Here is a 19,450-nt window from a genome sequence, read left to right as displayed (position 1 = left end):
AATTTTGTTACAAAATAAATTCTAATTCTTAAAAATAGAGCAATAACTACCTTTTGTTCACAGTCTTCACAACACAAGAAGGGCCTAATATCTTTTAATTTAGTAAAAAGAATTTCTCCTAATCCTATTTTATGACAATTTCTGTCAAATTCCTCAACAAATTTTATTTCTAAATTATTAATAAATGCAACAAATTCTTGAGGCGGCTTCACTAAGTTGCATTTATCGATCTGGTTTTGGTGTATGAAGATGAATTCATCAGAAGGAATTTCATCTCCTAAATAAGGTAATGGCAGGAGGCATGTGTGCATTTTAAAAATTTTCAAATAAAGGTAGCCGCAAAAATAATTAAAAGCATTTTCCTTTAAAAAGTTAATTTCTAAACTACTATCTAAAGTAATGGATCTAACAATGGAGTGTTCGGGCCGTAGTAAACCCTGGAAATCCTGCTAAGAAAGGTCACTTAAAACGGAATCATTGCACACATTAAGAAGAATATTATGGCTATGTTCTGAAATAACTGTGGCTTCGGGTTCTAAAGGCAGCTCACAGTTACCTTTTGTTACGATATTTACGTAACGTTAACCCCACGACTTCCTAAATAAACTAGAGAACATGAAAGGTGTAACTCTAGTACCTCCCCTACTTCTAATTTGACCAAGAAAATGCTTTAATCTGTCCTGACATAGTCGTCTTTTCTTTAGGTAAGGAAATCCTGAGTGTGACAGCAATCGTCACAATCGTCTTAAACTATTAATATTAACCCGAATCACCCTACGTAAATTTTTAAGATTTAAGATTTTTTTTGCGGTATCCTTTTGGGTAAACTAAAAAAACTGTAGCATTAGATTTTATGTCCTGGACCCAGGGTCCTTGAAATGACCTGTTGCCATATGGCAACGCTAGGTAAGCTAGGCCACTGGTTTACATATATGTAGAAATCATTCCGCAACCCCCAAAAATCAAACTTCAAAACAAAAATTTTCAATTCACTTTATTATATATCATTAAAAAATCAAAAATAATGAATTCATTTTATTAAATATCTTTGAGATGATACAAAATTTTATTGAAAAATCCTGGTTTTTCACATTTTTGTATGATATGCTTCGCACGATGTACTTGCATACATCACCTGCACATCGCCTCTTATTTCCAATTGGAATCATAAGGTGATCAGTCCTGTCATAGCGCAGGACATTCGTTACGGATTCAATTCGTTTATTTGAGGTTTTTTTGGAACTTTTTCAGTTCGACGCCGTAGTGCTTGCAGTAGTAAATGGCTACTTCTCTCTTAAAAGCTTTAAATGACTTATTTTCATTAGCGGATCTATAAAGAAGCCAGCTGTTTTGCAAGCTTGCATCAATAAGCCAAGTAAAAATGGAATGCCACCATTTTTTTCCTCTAAAGCTTATGCGGTGGCCTGCAACATTTTGGTCAAATCGATCCACACCCGACATAAATTTGTTGTATTGAGTTACAACGCACGGACGTGGAACTGGTATTTTCCTACGCAATTCTCTACTGTAGCGAGATGCTGTGGATTTTGGTTCGCCACTAAAACATGTCGATGCAAGGCAGACTACCGAGTTATCTACCCACTTAGTCATATAAATTTACTCTTCTTTGATTTCCACGCTTTCGTAATATCCTCTTTTCTGTTTACGCAAATCTTTCTTTTGGAATTCGGTTTTCTCGAATTGTACCGGTAGCCTGGAAACCTCTTTTTTCAAATAAATCATCAATGGTATTCCAGTGAAAAGATTGCCAAAGTAAAAGGATAACGGAAGTTCTTGCACCTTTTCCGAAAATTCGTCAATCATACACAAGAGTGGAGCTGCGCAAGTGCCAAAGCGTTCTTCATATTTAAGATTCACCCTCGGATTCTCGGATTCGGTATATTTCAAAATTGATCATATATCCTCTAGGAGTGCAAAGAGACCAAGCTTTGTATCCGAAACAAATTGGCTTTCCTTTTATGAACTGTTCACATCCATGGCGACCGAAATATGCAATCATACTTTCGTCATATGAGAGATTTTGTTCTGCGTGAAAGTTTTCAGTCATTTTGGCCTTTATATGGTCAGTCAGTGGGCGTAGTTTCCAAAGAGTGTCAAACCTATCAGAACTAGCAGACGGTTCGTGCAATGCGGACTCGAAGTGCAGCATATAGTTGATTTCCTCAAAGCGGTCCCTTCGCATAGCATTGAAGACCATAACGTTTTGAACGTCATCATCACAGCTCCACATGTCTCGAAAGGCTCCTGTAGAAGTGTAGCCAGTTACTATCAAAATTGCGATCAACACACGTAACTCTGAAAAATTTAGTGTTAAATATAAATATCATAAAATCAAAATAGAGATTACATCGTCATTACCATCTATAGTAAGTTCTTCGTATCGTTTTTTGATGATGCGTAGCGTACGAATTCGAACATTTGCATATATGTACATATGTTCAAGCAAGTCATCGCTGAAAAATTTCTGAAAAATTTGAAGAGATCTAAGATCCCGACAATCTTCGAAATTTGTTTCAGGGAATATGGGAAGGACTGGTAATGAATTAGCGGTTTGCCAAGTATATTTGCTGTCTTTGTTAGCTGGTGGAAGTGGTACTCCAGTATTTGATTGAATTGGGCGAAAAATTTTCTTGGACGAGCTCGGCAAACAATCGTCTAAAGTATCGTCATAAGGTTCCTCGTCATCGACATCCTCTAGATTTACAATCGTTAGTTTTCATTCGCGTACTATTTTCAAATACAATTTCACTTCCGGCTTTAAGTTGTGTTGGGCATACATTGTCCGGAACTCCACCTTCATCCTCGCCATCATCTTCCCCACTTACATCCCCATCCTGATAAGGTGGCTCGATGTAGAGTGCCTAGATATTAGTAGGAACATCGTTTTCATCATCAGAACACAATTCCTCTAAAAAATCCAAAGCTTCTTGCAACGTTAGATATACCAGTGGCCTAACCTGCCTGGCGTTGCCATATGGACACATGCACAGAAAAATGCAAAAAAAAAACCCATTCAAATATAATTTTTTTAGAAAAAAATCATTGAGAGTTATTTGATATTCCAATCACTACACAACTATCATAGCCCGACCGCGCGAATCTTCGATATCTTAGATATACTTACTTTTTCATTTCACGTTTTTCCCCACTCCACATTTTGTATACACTTTGCAATGCACTCACGACCAAGAACCAAATATAACTGACGAGCAAATGAATGCTGCCGAAAGCGCGATCAATTACGCAACAGCCACGTACTAACAGATAACGGTATCTGCATTCTTTGGAATTTTGTGGACATATTAAGCAAGACTATCGCGCGTTGCCATATGGCAACCCCAGGGTGATTTGGGTAAATTAACCACCCCTTAATAAAATTGAAATTATTTGTTTGTTTTTAAAACTTTTTCTGCCTCATGTAAAAACTTGTTGTGTTCTGTGGAACTTATAAAAACTTTTTTAGTGGGTACAATGGCCTCAGTGAAACTACTATTAAATATATCGAATAATTTATTGAAAAAAGAAACGAAATCCGCGGTATTAATACAGCTCATACTATTTGAGCATAAGGCTCCCGAGCTGTAAAGAGAAAGCATACCTGAAGCGACCGTATTACTTAACACTTGAGACGCGAATTTAACTTTCATTTTTTGAAAGGTATTGGGGTAAATATGAGCATCGGTTAATTTATGCGCACACCGATAACTCGACTTAGAGTCCTGTTTATAAAAATGGACTATATCTGACCAACATACGCGACTATTTTTATAATCAACTTTATTTTTCATATTTTGTAAGCAGTTTCGACTACATTTTAATAAATGGGGGCTATCGTAAAAAAAACATATTTCCTTACCATTAACGTTGAAAAAAGGCCGTGACATTGAAACACCTAACAAATTAGCTAAATTTTGAAAATTGGTACCCTGGTCACAAACAAAATGGCAAGAAACTAGCCCTATATTTTGAAGTTGGGTAATGGCTTCAAGAATATATTTCTTGATGACATCCCCTTTACATGAGCCTCTAATAAAAAAATAAGCTAACGGGTGGGTCCAAGGTTCCCCATACCTTGCACCATTATAACCATTGCAGTTGTGGCTATTCTAGATGTGCGATTTTCATCGCCATAATCTTCAAGACCTATCACCCTATCAAATTTCCTATCATAGTGCAAATGACATTTCAGTGACATTTCATCACAAGAAACTGATATGAACTTTTGTTCGAAAGAAAATCCTTTACTCCTAATTTGTAAAGACTTTATGCTGCTTTGGGTGCAACCAGGGAAACGAGGCCAATCTGCGACAAAATTATGTAACGTATTTTCTGAGGGAAAACTAAGTTCGTGCTTTAGGTAGCGGTAAGCGATTGGCGACAAAAAAATACACCCAAAGCTAAAAAAAACTATCATATCGCCGACCGTGGTTTTGGCGATTACTATTTTTTAATAAAAACTACTCCTAATACAAGCATCTAACTGAGGAGGAACTTTGCTGCAAACTATCTCAAGAGGATCTGACTCTTCCCTAAATGAACTACTTCTTAACATTTCCCTACATCTTTCTAATTCAGTAGCCATTTGGACCAACTGAGCTTTTAAACTCCTATTCTCCTGTTCTTTTTCATCTAATTTTATTTTTAAAATCCTGTTCTCTTCCCTCAATTTTTTTTTTCTATCTGTCCCTGCTGTCAGACCCCTACCTGTTTGCGCGGCTTTTTCATTACTATTTAGTAGTTCCTCCTCAAGAAGTGGCAGAGGCTCTAAAATATTATCGCGGTCTTCCCTTTCTAAAAGCGGAAGCAGCTGCCTCGATGCACCGTTTGCATTTGAGGCAGATCCTTCCATAGGGGGAAAAAATCGTCAACGCCCATTTGAATTGGATTTTCAAAAAAAGAATTTGGGGCGTTAAATATTGGCTCAAAAATTAAATTGATGTCCGGAACGGCTCTCGGACGAAATTTTTTTTGCGTTACGCATTTCATTGGAAAAATGCCGCTCACACGCAAAAATGTGTTTAGGTGTTTTTTCATTCGGATCTTCAAAAACACCTAAACGTTTGAGCCAACATTTACGCATATTAAAAGAAACAAAATAAAATACAAAATGTTATATATAATTATAAAATATGTATAATAATAAAAAAAGTGCAAAAAGTGCATATTTAATAAATATTTAAAAGTACAATTTTTTTTATTAAAATCGTTACTTTAAAATAATTTATTTAATTAATTAACAGCAATGGCAATAAATTGACAGTTAAGCTCTGAACACGTAGAGCGCGACAGAAATACACACGTTCTTAAGGACACAGTTATTGAGGCAGCTGCACGACTGCATAATTGTGTCCATAAGAACGTGTGCATTTTAATATTTGACAGATGTCGCTTGCAGTCTGTCGCGATCTACATGTTCAGCACATCACACTTAAAAATACCCGGAATTTCAATTTCATTATCCAATCTATTTTACTTGCACAATCGAAACACTTGTTTCATGGAAAGTCAAAGTCACAAACACTTTTTGCACTATTTAACGTTTTTTACTCACCGTTCGAGATCCGTTCTACTGTTCGGAAAACTGAATATTCTGCCTCCCTCGCTGCAGCCAGCAACACAATTTTTCCAACTGCTGGTTGTTTTCGGCTTTTTGTCTGTATCTGTCTGTTTTATTTAATAAAAGTTAAAATATACTCACATCTTCCAATCTGCGTGCTCTTTTGCATTCGCTATTCTTCGAACTAATGGCCGTTACAAATGGAGACAAAAAAATGAAAAATGTCTCCATTCGAATAATAATTTGGCGGGATTTTAATCTGGTCGTCCCTCTTTTCCAATTGCTAAACGTCAAAACCTACTGAACTTTGACAGCTAATCGAGTTCATTAGGTTTTGACGTTTAGCAATTGTTCTCTCACTTCCAGTGAGAGAGGAGTTGGACATCTCTTTATCTCTGGTTTAGGCAACGTCGCCGCACATGAGATGGGTGAATTTGTAGCGCAAGTCATCGTCGACGGGTTATGTACGCAGCACACCTCTTTAGTAATCACAGGTAGTAAAATCAATGTAGGCGTAATTATTGGATACCATTTCTTAAAAAAATTTGTTGCAACAATGGACGTCAATGGTTATCGCTTTCGTCAGAGTGAAGATAACGCAAGTGCTTGTAATGTTTATTTTATGATTACCAACAATGAAGTAGATGTTAAAAATAAATTCAAGAAAATTGTCGAACAATTAATTGAAAACTACAAACCGAGTTTTATTCAGTTGAACTGTCTGATTAATTCCGGAGTTTATTTGGATATTCAAATCGCACTTACATTCTCGAAGAAAATTGCAAATGAAAATACGCGGGTAATTAGTTGTACCATTTACTTTAATTTGTTTTATATTTAAAATACAATATAATTTAAATATATTTAAATGTCATCGGTTGGGCGAGCTTAATTAATCGCACTGCGAAATTGTGGCTAAGTCGAGTTGATCGCTCACAGGAACCGGGTTGAGACGAAATCTGGCGAAGATTCAATTGTATGATGCGTTGACGCGGCGCAGTATGGAGCGTAACGTGTTGATGATCGAATTGTGAGTCGGAAGGTGTCGACGCGGCGCAGTGTGTAAACGAATGTTGATAGCGAATTGTTTGTAACGAAGAGAGGCTGCTTTCCCGATGCCCATCCTTTTTGTTAAGTGGGTTGGCGTACAGATGTGTTGAGTTGTGCAGTAGTGTCATCAGCTGTGGTGAATTACACTGTAGCATTAGGATGCGCCAGTTTTACCGGGTAGAGGAGGTGGATGATTAACTCATTTAAACATCCTGGGCCCCCTAGGCGAATATTTTGCCTAGTATTACGTATATGCTGTTGCCTACTGCTGGTAGAGTAGCCGAGGGCGCAGAACACATGCTATAAATGTTGAAAATGGCTTTGGTTTTAAACATACTTATGCTTTTACGTGTGTACAACTATATTTTACGGATTTTCATAGTTATTGTATTTGCGGTTGTTTCTTTGATCGGTTTATTATTTGTGCTTTTATTTAAAATTTCTTTACCATCGGCTTGGTAAACTAGCTATTTATTAGTTGCCTTTTCTGTGTTATCGGCTTATAAAGGATAGTAACTCCACACCTGGCTCAGATGTGGCCAGAATGGGTACTCCTTAGTCCTGGAGTTGGGACTATGAAATTAGAGGGATCTTGCAAGGGAGTGGCCGTGAATAGAAAACGGCTTCGATTCATAGAATAGATAATTCTTTATACCTAATTTGAAGCTTTGTATAGCTGATTTCCATAACTCACCCATATGAGGAGCGCGCGCTTGGATAGTTGCGATAAGAGCGACTTTTGCTTTTTGTAAGTGTAGGTGCGTCACTTTATCGAATTGGGAGTATGGTGATCCCTTTACTTACTTTTAAGATTTTCTTTACGAAAAGTGTCGATTTTTGGACTTTTTGATACAACTGTGTTATATTTTATGTTTTAGTGCGTATGCACTAATTTAGCGTTTAGTAGCCCGCCACCGCTCTAGGATTTGTTCAGAATTGTTTTTTTTTCATCATTGGCGAAAGCCATCCTGCGGGGTCGAAAAGTTGTATGTGCTTTTAACAATTTGGATTGTCTATACTATGGCCTTGTTTTTTATACCAATTTGTGGAGTATTGGATAATTGTGGCTCTAGTGGTAGTCGTACGACGTACCGCCCAATATTTGATCTAGTAGTTGTGGCTTTCGAAAAGTCCTCACAATACTGATCTCCTTTAGTTTTGTTTAATATTCGGGGAAGTTTCCCTATATATTGAAATTTCCTTAATTGTGAATTAAGGCAATTATTTGATTTTTTCTCAACTTGAGTTGGTGTGGTGGTAACTAGTTCTGTAACTAGTCCACTTTGTGTTTCGCTGTGTAGCGTTTGAACTTTTTGTGCCTTTGAGCAACAGGGTGTCTTTTGGGAATTTTCGGGATTTGCCTTAGCAATTATACCCATGGTTCTTTGTGAATAAGCGCTTCTTTGGGGTGAGATGGGATATCTGCTGTAATGAAGCATTGAACTGTCTTTTGTGACAATATAAGCAGTTAAATTTGCTTTTGCAATTATTAAGATTGTGTGAGTGGGACAAGCAATTTGTGCAGAGTCTTTTTGACTTGACAAAGTTGTTCCTTTCATTGATGTTAAATTTTTTAAACTTCTCGCAAGCAGAGCAGTGCAGTCTTTTTATGTAAATATACATATAAAGATTCACGATAGACAAAAGAGATAAAAAGTCACAAAAACAAAAACAAATTACACGGAAAAACAAAATAAACAAAATAATTTCAACAAACAAAAACGCGCGAAAGCTAAGCACAAAACATAAATCGGGCTCGAAAAACCAAAGCACCAATAAAACGAAACAAACGGGCGCGATCATTAAAACAAATATACAAGTAGTACATACATACAATAAAACAACAGCACGAGGAGGTAGCAAGCTGGAGCACAGGAATTGGAACAAACGAACAGGCATACTAAACATTGGAATATACCCTACAAATCTTAGTGAGCGTATTAATTCCACTTCGAATTAAGTATATGCACATACATATGTATATAAATTCTAAGTTACGGTTTTTCTATTTAAAACCTAACGAAAAATCAACCTAATCTATTTTAATTCACGGCAAAATTATACGGCCAAGAAAACATAATAAATTCAAATACTTACTAACTTTTTTGGCAATCCCGCTTTTGTTTAACAAGAACAATAAGCAGGGTTGCATAAATCAAAAACGAAAAGAAAAACAAAAAACAAACATACATACATACAAAAAACAAACATACATACATACATACATATATGCGAAATTTCGTAAATTCCTATACATAACCATATGCATTTGTATATTCAAAGCACACATTGGTTCAATACCTCTTGTTCCTTTTTAAACAAAAACAAGCAGGATTGCACAAAAAAAAAAAACAGAAATAAAACAGACATATGTATGTATACATATGTATTAGCACAAACATTTCGTGCATACTTACGAACAAATAGCGAATTGAACTCTTTAACTAGCGCTCAATTGCACAAAAACAAGTACATGCATGCCAATCATTAGGGTGTGCCTATATACCTATATAGAAAATACTTGAAATTAATATTGCGGTTTGAAAGCAAAGCATATAAAAAAAAATAGAATAAATAAAATTAAAGAAAAGAAAAATAATAATAATAATAACCCGTCTTTTTCAAAAAAACGTATATATATGTATACGTAAAAAAGTATTCAGTTCGCACTGAGAACCCTTTAATTCAATTTAAAAAATATTTCTACATTCAACCAAAATAATGAACAATAACAAAAATCAAAGTACACCTGGAGTTAAACGCTCAAAACAGGTTGCTAGATTTTTTTCAGAAAGTGACAGTTTAACAAGGTACTGCACTAGATTTGCCTCTTCACCGATTCACGAAAACTCGGAATCGTTATTAGAAATAAAAAGTCAAAATCTTAAAAATTTTTGGACTCGCCTCCAAGCGGCTCATGACGCCATACTAGAATCTGACGATTCAGACTTGCCACATAATTTTAAATCATCGGCTTCCGATATTTACGAAAACTGCTTAGACCAGTTCGAAGAAACAGAAGCTATGATCTCCGATCAATTAAAGCTAATTAAAGCAACTCCACCTACTCCCCACAATAGAGTAGAGCTGCCACAAATATACAGTCAAAAGGCAAGTTCAGGCATCCACCTCGAGGTGCCCGCATGTAACACCGAAACCTTCTATGGAGGTTATGAAGAATGGCCGTCCTTCCGGGACATGTTTACAGCCGTTTACATCAACCATCCAGAACTATCAAAAGCTCAAAAATTGTATCACCTCCGGTACAAGACAAAAGGTCAAGCAGGCGTCATAGTAAAACAGTTCGCTCTTAATGACGATAATTTCAATTTGGCTTGGGAAGCTCTAAAAGCAAGATACGAAAATGAAAGAATACTGGTCGATAAACAAGTAACGACACTAATGAACTTGCCAAAAATTAAGAAAGAAACAAGTGTAGAATTCATCAAACTAGAATCCACTGTTTCAAATTGTTTGTCGGTCCTATCGATACTAAATATCCCCACAGACAGCTGGGACCCAATTCTGGTAAATATATGCATTTCCGCATTACCAGAAAAATCGTTACTTTTGTGGGAGCAATCGCTCTCATCACGAAAGAAGTGTCCAACGTGGCAACAAATGAAAGATTTTCTCACCACCCAATATGAAATTGCGGAAAGGTTAGAAGAAAATTTAATCAAAACTAAGAACATAAAACACGACCAAAATGGAAGCTTAAATAGACCCCAAGCTAAAAGCAACAAAAATTTAAACAAAAGCTTTTACAAAACACAAACGTTCACATCCGAACAAAGAAATCAAACATCATGCGAACTATGTAAAAGAGGGCATAAACTTATATCTTGCCAGAGGTTTAAAAACTTAAATATTAACGAAAGGAACAACTTTGTCAGGTCAAAAAGGCTCTGTCCAAACTGCTTGTCCAATACACAGAATCTTAAAAATTGCAAAAGCAAATTTAACTGCTTATATTGTCAGAAAAGACACCATTCAATGCTTCTTTACAGCAGATTTCCTATCTCACCACAAAGAAGCGCATATACAAAAAGAACCACGGGTTCAATTGCAACAGAAAATCCCGAAGTCTACAATTCTAAAAATTGCCAAGAGACAACGTGTTGCTCAAAGGCACAAAAAGTTCAAACGCTGCACAGCGAAACACAAAGTGGACTAGTTGCAGAACTAGTTACCACCATGCCAACTAAAGTTGAGTATAATACAAACAGATACCTTAATTCACAACTAAGGAAATTTCGAATGTTAAGGAAACTTCCCCCTATAACAAACAAAACTCCAGAAGATCAGTACTGTGAAGACTTCTCTAAAGCCACAACTACTCGATCAAATAATGGCCGGTACGTCGTACGACAACCAATAGAGCCACAATTTTCCAATACTCCACAAATTGGTATAAAAAACAAAGTCAGAGTTACCTCTGACAGTCCAGATTATTAAAATCACATACAATTTTCGACCCCGCAGGATGGCTTTCGCCAATAATGAGAAAAAAACCATTCTGAACAAATCCTAGAGCGGCGGCGGGCTACTAAACGCCAAATTAGTTTTTATGCACTAAAACATAAAAAAAACACAGTTGTATCAAAAGGTTGAAAAATCGACACTTTTTAAAGAAAGTTCAGGGATCACCATACTCCCAATGCGATACAGTGACGCACCTACTCTTACAAAAGACAAAGGTCGTTCTTATCGCATCTATCTAAGCGCTACTCATATGGGTGGGTTACGGAAATCAGCTCTAAGAAGCATCAACTTAATTATGAAGAATTTTCTACTCTATGAATCGAAGCCGTTCTCCATTCACGTACATTCTCTCGCAAGATCTCTCTAATTTCATAGTCCTAAATCTAGGGCTAAGGAGTACCCATTCTGGCCACATCTGAGCCAGGCGTGGAAAAAGCAAAATCAAACAAGCACGCAAATTAAAATGCATACAAAGGCATGTGTCTTGTTTAAATCAAAATCCGTTCTCTGCACAACCGGATCAATGTGAGTATATTACAACTCCTTCATCAAATACTTCTGCTGTCAGAATGTATTCTGAGCCTCGGCTACTCCACCAGAATATTCGCCTAGGGGGCCCAGGATGTTTAAATTACTTAAGCATCCAGCCTGTAAAACTGGCGCATCCTAATGCTACAGTGCAATGAACCACAGCTGATGACCCTATAACACAACTCACCACACCTATACCCCTACCCACTAAACAAAAAGGATGGACAACGGGATAGGAGACACAATTCGTTCGACACAATTCGTTACACAACCATCACACATAAACAATTCGACTGCCAGCATTCGCTTCTATATTGTGCCGCGCCGCACCGTTCCACACAATTCTATCATCAACATTAGAATAGACACTCATCGATCATCAACATTAGCGTTCAACATTTCGTTCTTGATACTTTCCACGTTGTGTCACGTCCACGCCAGCTTTCGATTACTTACTTCGTGGTACATCGATCCTGTGCGCTACGGTCAAGTCGATACTAACGCGATACGACAACGAGCATGCGCGATAAATCCTTTTATAAACATTTACCTGTATTAAAAGAAATTTGTTTACTCAATAAACATTAAATTAAAATGACTGTTCTTTTTAAAAAAGTTGGCGTTTTGTTTGGCGATCACAAAAGTGGTTTGTACTACCGTTTGTAAATTTAAGCAGCACTCTTAAACACTGTCCAATTACATAAGTAAGTTGAATATTGCTCCAAAAAATAATGATATCGTCCTCCGTGAGCCTCCTACTCGTTTGTAAATAGCGGAGAGAAAATTTGTAAAGGAACAAGTAGATTAATGGTTGCAGAAAGGCATTATACGTGAGTCGTGCTCAAAGGTGGCTAGCAAGGTGATAAACTAAATACAATGGTGTTAAAAGATAGGGTTCCAGTACCAATTGTTGAGGAAGTACTTGCAAAAATGCAAGCCGCAAAATATTTTACCGTCATGGACCCTACAAATGGTCTCTTCCACGTCGAAGTTGAAGAACGTTGTCGAAAATATACAGCGTTTGTAGCGAAAGAAGGACTCTAATTTAATAGAGCTCCATTTGGTTTTTGCAACTCTTCCGCCGATTTTGTGCGCTACGTTAACTATATTTTCCAAAGATTAATAAACGAAGGTATATTGGAGATGTATGTAGATGACATCGTAATTTTTGGGTGTACAGAAAATAATGTTTAAGCCATATGCAACGGGTATTACAACAAGCGCAGCAGTATGGGCTAGAAATTAAGTGGGCAAAGTGCCAATTTCTAAAAAATCGAATTGTTTTTCTTGGACACGAGGTTGAAGACGGGCGCGTCTGGCAAGGTAAAGTTAAATCAGTCAAAAACTTTCCGATACCAAGAACTGCTTAAAAGATATATTTCAGATTAGAGAAACAAAGGTTAGAGCGATCAATTACCTGAAGTCGGCATTCACGTCGGAACCAATTTTACAAATAAACAACCAGAGTGCTAATACGCAGTTACATGTCAATGCCTCGAAACATGGCTTTGGCGCAACACTTTTGCAGCTGCATGACGGAAAGTGGCATCCTGTTTTCTATTGGAGTAAAAAGCCTTCCCCACAAGAGGAAAAACTAAAGTTGAAGTTTACCTTGCAGACTACCGAAAAAAAAGGTCTACAAGCAAGTTGACGGACAAGATTTATTGTCGGTACCGAAGAAGATGGAGGGCGAAATAATAAGGGAAACGCACATCTCGAAAAAAAAGTTCAGCAGACTATCAAAAACTGTACAGAATGCATTATGCACAACCAGAAGCTGGGTAAAAAAGAGGATTTTCTACATTGCATCGATAAAAGCGATAGTCCCCTATCTACGCTTCATATTGACATCGGGCCCTTAATTGTCACCTTCATGACTCGACAAAATTTACACCATGCAAGATGAACGCAACAAGATTCGACAAGAGGGCCCGAAAGCAAATTTTAAAAGCACAAAACGCATACAAATCAAATTATGATAATAAAAGAATAGGTGAACATGGGTATCAGAGAGCTGATTTAGTAGCCATTAAGGTCACTCAGTTTATAACAGGCAAAAAATTAATTCCGAAATACATTAATAGCGGAATTCTGTAATGTGATACAGTCATAAGTCTCCAAAATTGAGGTTTTAAATTAGAGACAATTTTTGTGACTTGATACGATTTTCCAATTCAGTAAGTGACAGTCGCAAAAATCGATCAATTGAAAATGAACAGGTCTAATCAGCTTTTACATTTCATTATTTAGAGATGTATTTACACTTGAGTCATGTGTAGAAGTTTACACAAGTGAGGGAAGTTCTCTGATCGCCATTCACTTGGGAATGGCTAGAAACGATTTTTTTACACATGGCTCAAGCAGCTCATGACCTCCGTTCTTTGACCAAGTATCCTCTGAGTAGCCGAGGAACATCCGTTTGAAGGCAAGCTAAATTGAGAAGGTGAACCATTGCTCCTAAAGATTGTGTGCTGGGTTTTGGATCTACCACGTAAAAAATGTCCCCAATGAAAACTGCAGCCTCGGATGAGAGACCGATCTTTTGATAACGTCCATGGCAATGGAATTAAGGATTAAGATTTGTGGGCATGCACATGGAATGTCCGGTCCCTTAATTGGGAAGGGGCCGCTGCCCAGCTGGTTGATGTCCTCGTGAAAATAAAGGCTGATATCACCGCCGTCCAAGAAGTGCGATGGACGACACAAGGACTGAAACGAGTAGGTCCATGTGGCATTTACTACAGTGGCCATTTAAAGGAGCGTAAATTCGGTGTAGGATTCGTGGTGGCAGAGATACTCCGTCGCCAAATGCTGTTATTCACCCCGGTGGAGGAACGTTAAAATCATGTTTTCAGATTTTAACGCCAGGGTGAGCAAGGAAGATATCTTTGGCCCAACAGTGGGTAAATTCAGCCTCCACAAGAAAACATTCTCAAATGGGTTGAGGCTGATCGACTTCACCGGGGCCCGAAATATGGTTATCTGTAGTACTAGATCCCAGCATAAGAAACTCCATCAAGCTACCTGCCTGTCTCCAGATCGAAAAGCCACCAACCACATCGATCATGTTGTGATAGACGGAAGATACGTCTCCAGTGTTTTAGGCGTAGGTACGCTACGAGGTCTCAACATCGCCTTGGACCATTATCTTGTAGTAGGTAAGGAACGAACCTGTCTCTGTGCAGCAAAACACGCACGTCAACAAACACAAGGAAGGTTCGACCTCGAAAAGCTGCAATTATAACAGACAGCAGAACGATTTTCTACTCGAATTGCATTCCTGCTCTCTGAGAACACTCATCAGCTACTTGGTATAAGGGAACTGTGGGGCAGCATTTCAAGCTCCTTACCTACAGTTGCAAACGAAACCATTGGTTTTCGGAAAAGGAAAAAAGAACAGCTGGTTCCTAGCAACGTTACAATTGACCACAACACGTGTGGGATGGGACAGATACCGAGAGCTGAGGAGGTAAGCGAGACGCACTTGCAGACAAAAAAAGGAAAGGCCGAATTGCGTGAGTATAAAGAGCTTGACAAGCTGGCCGACAGGGGTAATGTTCGGAAATTCTACGAAAAGATGCAGCGACTAACAGAAGGTTTCAAGGCCGGAGCATACTATTGAACCCCAAAGGTGATCTAGTAATCGTTGCCCAGAGCATACTAAAATTATGGAGGGAATTTCGTGTGACTTTTTCAATCTACTCTTGGATAAAATAATTCGAGCTGCAGAACTAAAGAGGGAAGGTACCATCTTCTATAGGAGTGTACAGCTGCGGGCTCGATGACATTGACATAGTTCGGCGAATTAAAAGGCAGCGGCTATGCTGCCTAGGTCATGTCCCAATGGATGAAAACACTCCAGCACTGAAAGTATTCGACGCAGTACCCGCCGGGGGAAGCAGCGGAAGATGAGGACCTTCACTCCGTTGAAAAGACCACCTGGACAACCAAGAAAAGAGAGTAATGTTGCAAATTTATTAAATTTGGTGCATATAGCATATATAATAATTTCACTTATTTTTATGATTTAAAAATACGAAAGAAGAAGAGAAAAGAAGGAAAAAAAGAGCAGCTGCAGCATTACATCATATTGTTTAAACATAAATACATATGTATATGTCTTTTTATTCATACTTAGAAGGAAGTAAAATGTATAGAGACCGCAGGTTACATATTTATTGTTATAGACAAATACTTATATTTATAATATATAACACTTTTGAAAGAATAGTTTATACATTTTATTTCAATAAAATAATTGAAAATTTCTTTAAAAATATTGAAATTAACAAACCAAAACTGACTTTGCAATGTGTGGTTTGCTTTCAGACATCACAAGTTTGTGAGAAAATTGTCAGCATTTGAGCTTTTGAAATCATCTCAGCATACAGAAAACTTCACAAGCGCTTGAGAATGGGACTGAAAGTCTAATTTTGTGACAAGTTACTATATAGTCTCTCGTGTTCCATTTTGAATAAACTGACAAAGCATTTATAGAGGTCATAATAGATATTAATCAATTATCGTTTTTTTTTATATTTTGAAAGCAAATAAAAAAAAAAGTTAAAAATAAATCAATTTCACATAAACTTCGTAAATGTTCTGAAACAAAGAGAACATATATTTCTATTTGTAATTATGCTTTTTAACTATGTTACAGAAAATGTAATACTTATTATCGATATGTTTTTTTTATTCAAGTGTAAATTCTGACGTAGAAATCGCGTATGCGGTTATTGCTGAATTAACAACAACGCGCCAGTCGTTTCTTCTTTTCACAGTCGATTCTTCCAATTACTAAATTTAGGGGAAACTCCCAAATCTGGTAACACTGCATTATCCTTAACTGCTGAAAGCTTACCTGCATGATGCTTTAAGTGAACAAACCCGTTTTCACTAAGCCGTGGTGAGGTTAACTACATGTAGTAGAGAACGTATGTATATCATATAGGAGTGCCATGATGCAGAGAACGTAAAAATATTTTTGACCAACTCGTAAAGATAATCGTGTTTCAGCACAGCTCGGAAGGAGCATAACCTTCACATCTCCCCGAGTATGTGTTTGCCTACAAGCGGCTTTTCGATACGATGGAAAACTATAAAAATCTTAAATTGAACAACTTTCTGATATTCCTTCTGGAATGGAAAGCTGACAACCCCGCAAACTCGCAAAACACAGAAGCAAGTGGCAACATAGGATCCTTCCTGATCTTAACGTAGATTTTGATATTGCTCAACGACAGTTTACACAGCCGTATCAGTTTTGCGGGGATCCCAAATTCAGACAAAGCGGGGATGAAGGCAGCTCCTTTTCGCGTCGTCAAAAGCAGCTTTAAATCAACGAAGAGGTGGTAAGTGTTGATCTTCTTTTCACGGGTCTTTTTCAAGACTTGGCGTATGCTGAATGTCTGGTCAGTTGTTGATTTTCCAGGCCTAAAGCCACACTGATAAGGTCCAATCTGTTTGTTGGGGGTGAGCTTTAATCTTTCACACTATACGCTCGATAGAACTTTATATGCGTTGTAAAGAAGACTTATCCCACGGTAGTTGCCGCAGATTGTGCGGTCTCCCTTGTTGTGGATTGGAAGAGCTGACGAGTGCTCTCAGAGAGCAGTAGAAAATCGTTCGGCTGTCTGTTGTAATTGCAGCTTCTAGACGTCGAACCATCCTTGTGTTTGTTGACGTGCGTTTTTTGCTGCACAGTGCATATCTAAAACACTGCAGATGTGTCTTCCGTCTATCACAACATGATCGATCTGTTCAGAGAATTTCCCCACATGCGTGAACTTCTGCACAAGGCGCCATCCAGTTTGTAAATTTGTCTATATGCAACATATTTATGTAAAGATGTACATTCAATGAATGCTTCATGCGAAATCTCCGTTGACGCGGACAACCAAAGGCAACATAACCAGGGTTCAGACGAAGTCTTATTTGTCGTTCATTTTTCTCCTAATGCGGTTATAGCCGAGTTAATCAATCGTTTCTTCTTTTAGCAATCTGGCGCCAATTCGGGCTACCAAGTGCAGCCAAGTCCTTCTCCACCTGATCTCTTCAAGGGAGTGGCAGACTTCCTTTTCCTCTGCTTCCCCGCGCGAACTGAGTTGAAAACCTTCAGAGCTGGAGTGTTTTCACCCATACGGACGAGATGACCTAGCCAGCGCAGCCACTGTCTCCTAATTCGCTGAACTATGTCAAACTCGTACAGTTCATCGTTCTATCGAATGCGATATTCACTGTTGTCAATGCGGAAAGGACCATACATCTTCCGCAGAACCCAATAATCGAAAGCTCGTAACCATATAGCGGTACGGGAATAATGAGTGACTTATAGAGCTTTCTTTTTGTTCGTCGAGAAATGATTTTACTTCATAATTGCATACTCCGTCGGATGTAACACCTGTTGGCAAGAGTTATTCTGCGTTGGATTTCGAGGCTGACATTGTTGTTGGTGTTAAGTTAAGACTGTCAACAGTGACGTGGGAGCCAATTTGCCAGTGCGACGTCTGTTTGTTTGATGGCAGGAGATATTTCGTCTTGCTCTCGTCTCTCTACCAGACCTACATATTTGCTTTGCTTCCTTATCAATTCTGGAGAAAGCAGATCTAACGGTACGGGTGTTGAAGCCAACGATATCAATATCATCGGCGTACGCCAGCACTCTTATAGAAGATTGTACCTGTTCGATTAAGTTCTGCAGCTCGAATTATTTTCACTAGTATTTTATTTGCGATTTCTAAAGTATTTTTGGCACTGTGATAAATACCACAAGGACCTACTCCCCTCTGTCCTTGTCCCGTCCATCGCATTTCTTGCGATTTCACTAGGACATCAACCAGCTGAGCAGCGGCACCTTCCCAATAAAGGGACCGGGCATTCCAGGTGCATGCCTTCAAATCCTAATCCTTATTTCGGTTGCCTTGGTTGTCATCAAAATGGAAGTCTCTCATCTGAGGTTGGTTGTTATTATTCATTGGTAGTGTTTTTTACGTGGCGGGTTCCAAACCCAGCACACAACCCTGTGTAAGGGTTGTTTCGCCTTCTCACTTTAGGTCGCCTTCAGATGGATGTTCTTCGGCTACCCAGAGGCTACTTGGTCAAAGACCGGAAGTCGTGAGCTGCTTGAACCATATATAAAAGAATCGTTTCTGACCACTCCTTAGCGGATGTGTAGACTAAACTTATTAGAGGGCGGGGCCAAGGCAACTCTTTCAAACATTTTTTTCCCGCAGGTGCCCATTGGTACTGCAGTCACCTGTGCCTAATTACAGTTTTAAAGGTATCTTAATTTAGTGCTAAGTTATGGCACTTTATAGGTTTTCGGCTGATAGCGTTTTGTGGGTGGGGCAGTGTTCCGACTACGCCCTTCTACGAACTCGTATATTTTTTTAAGTTATAGCTTGTACGAACTGACAATCCACCGAATTTCAACTTTGCTAGTCGTCCTGATCATTTATATATACATACATATATAACCCTGTGAACAAAACTATAATGCTCTGTAGCTACAGGTTGCAAGAGTATAATTATACGAGTTTTAATTCATTAGCACGAAAAAAGGCAGTGAGAGTGCGAAAAAGTAATACCTCGTCACGTACGACAAATTTAACGATTGTACTTTATTGATCGCATTCAACATGCTGGAACAATTTTGGTGTAAAAATAAGTACACGATCTATGCAAAATGTTCTGAATAATCTTGGATCATGAGCGCGACGTCCAGCCAAAAAGCCACTCTAAGGATTATGGATCATTCAACCCCCTGCCATAGAGCCAAAATGGTAACTAAAACATAAAAATATTGTA

Source organism: Bactrocera neohumeralis, unplaced genomic scaffold, assembly GCF_024586455.1.
Source record: "Bactrocera neohumeralis isolate Rockhampton unplaced genomic scaffold, APGP_CSIRO_Bneo_wtdbg2-racon-allhic-juicebox.fasta_v2 cluster10, whole genome shotgun sequence".
Taxonomy (NCBI): Eukaryota; Metazoa; Arthropoda; class Insecta; order Diptera; family Tephritidae; genus Bactrocera; species Bactrocera neohumeralis.
The sequence above is the reverse complement of the archived record's forward strand: the minus strand, read 5'-3'. Positions refer to the sequence as shown.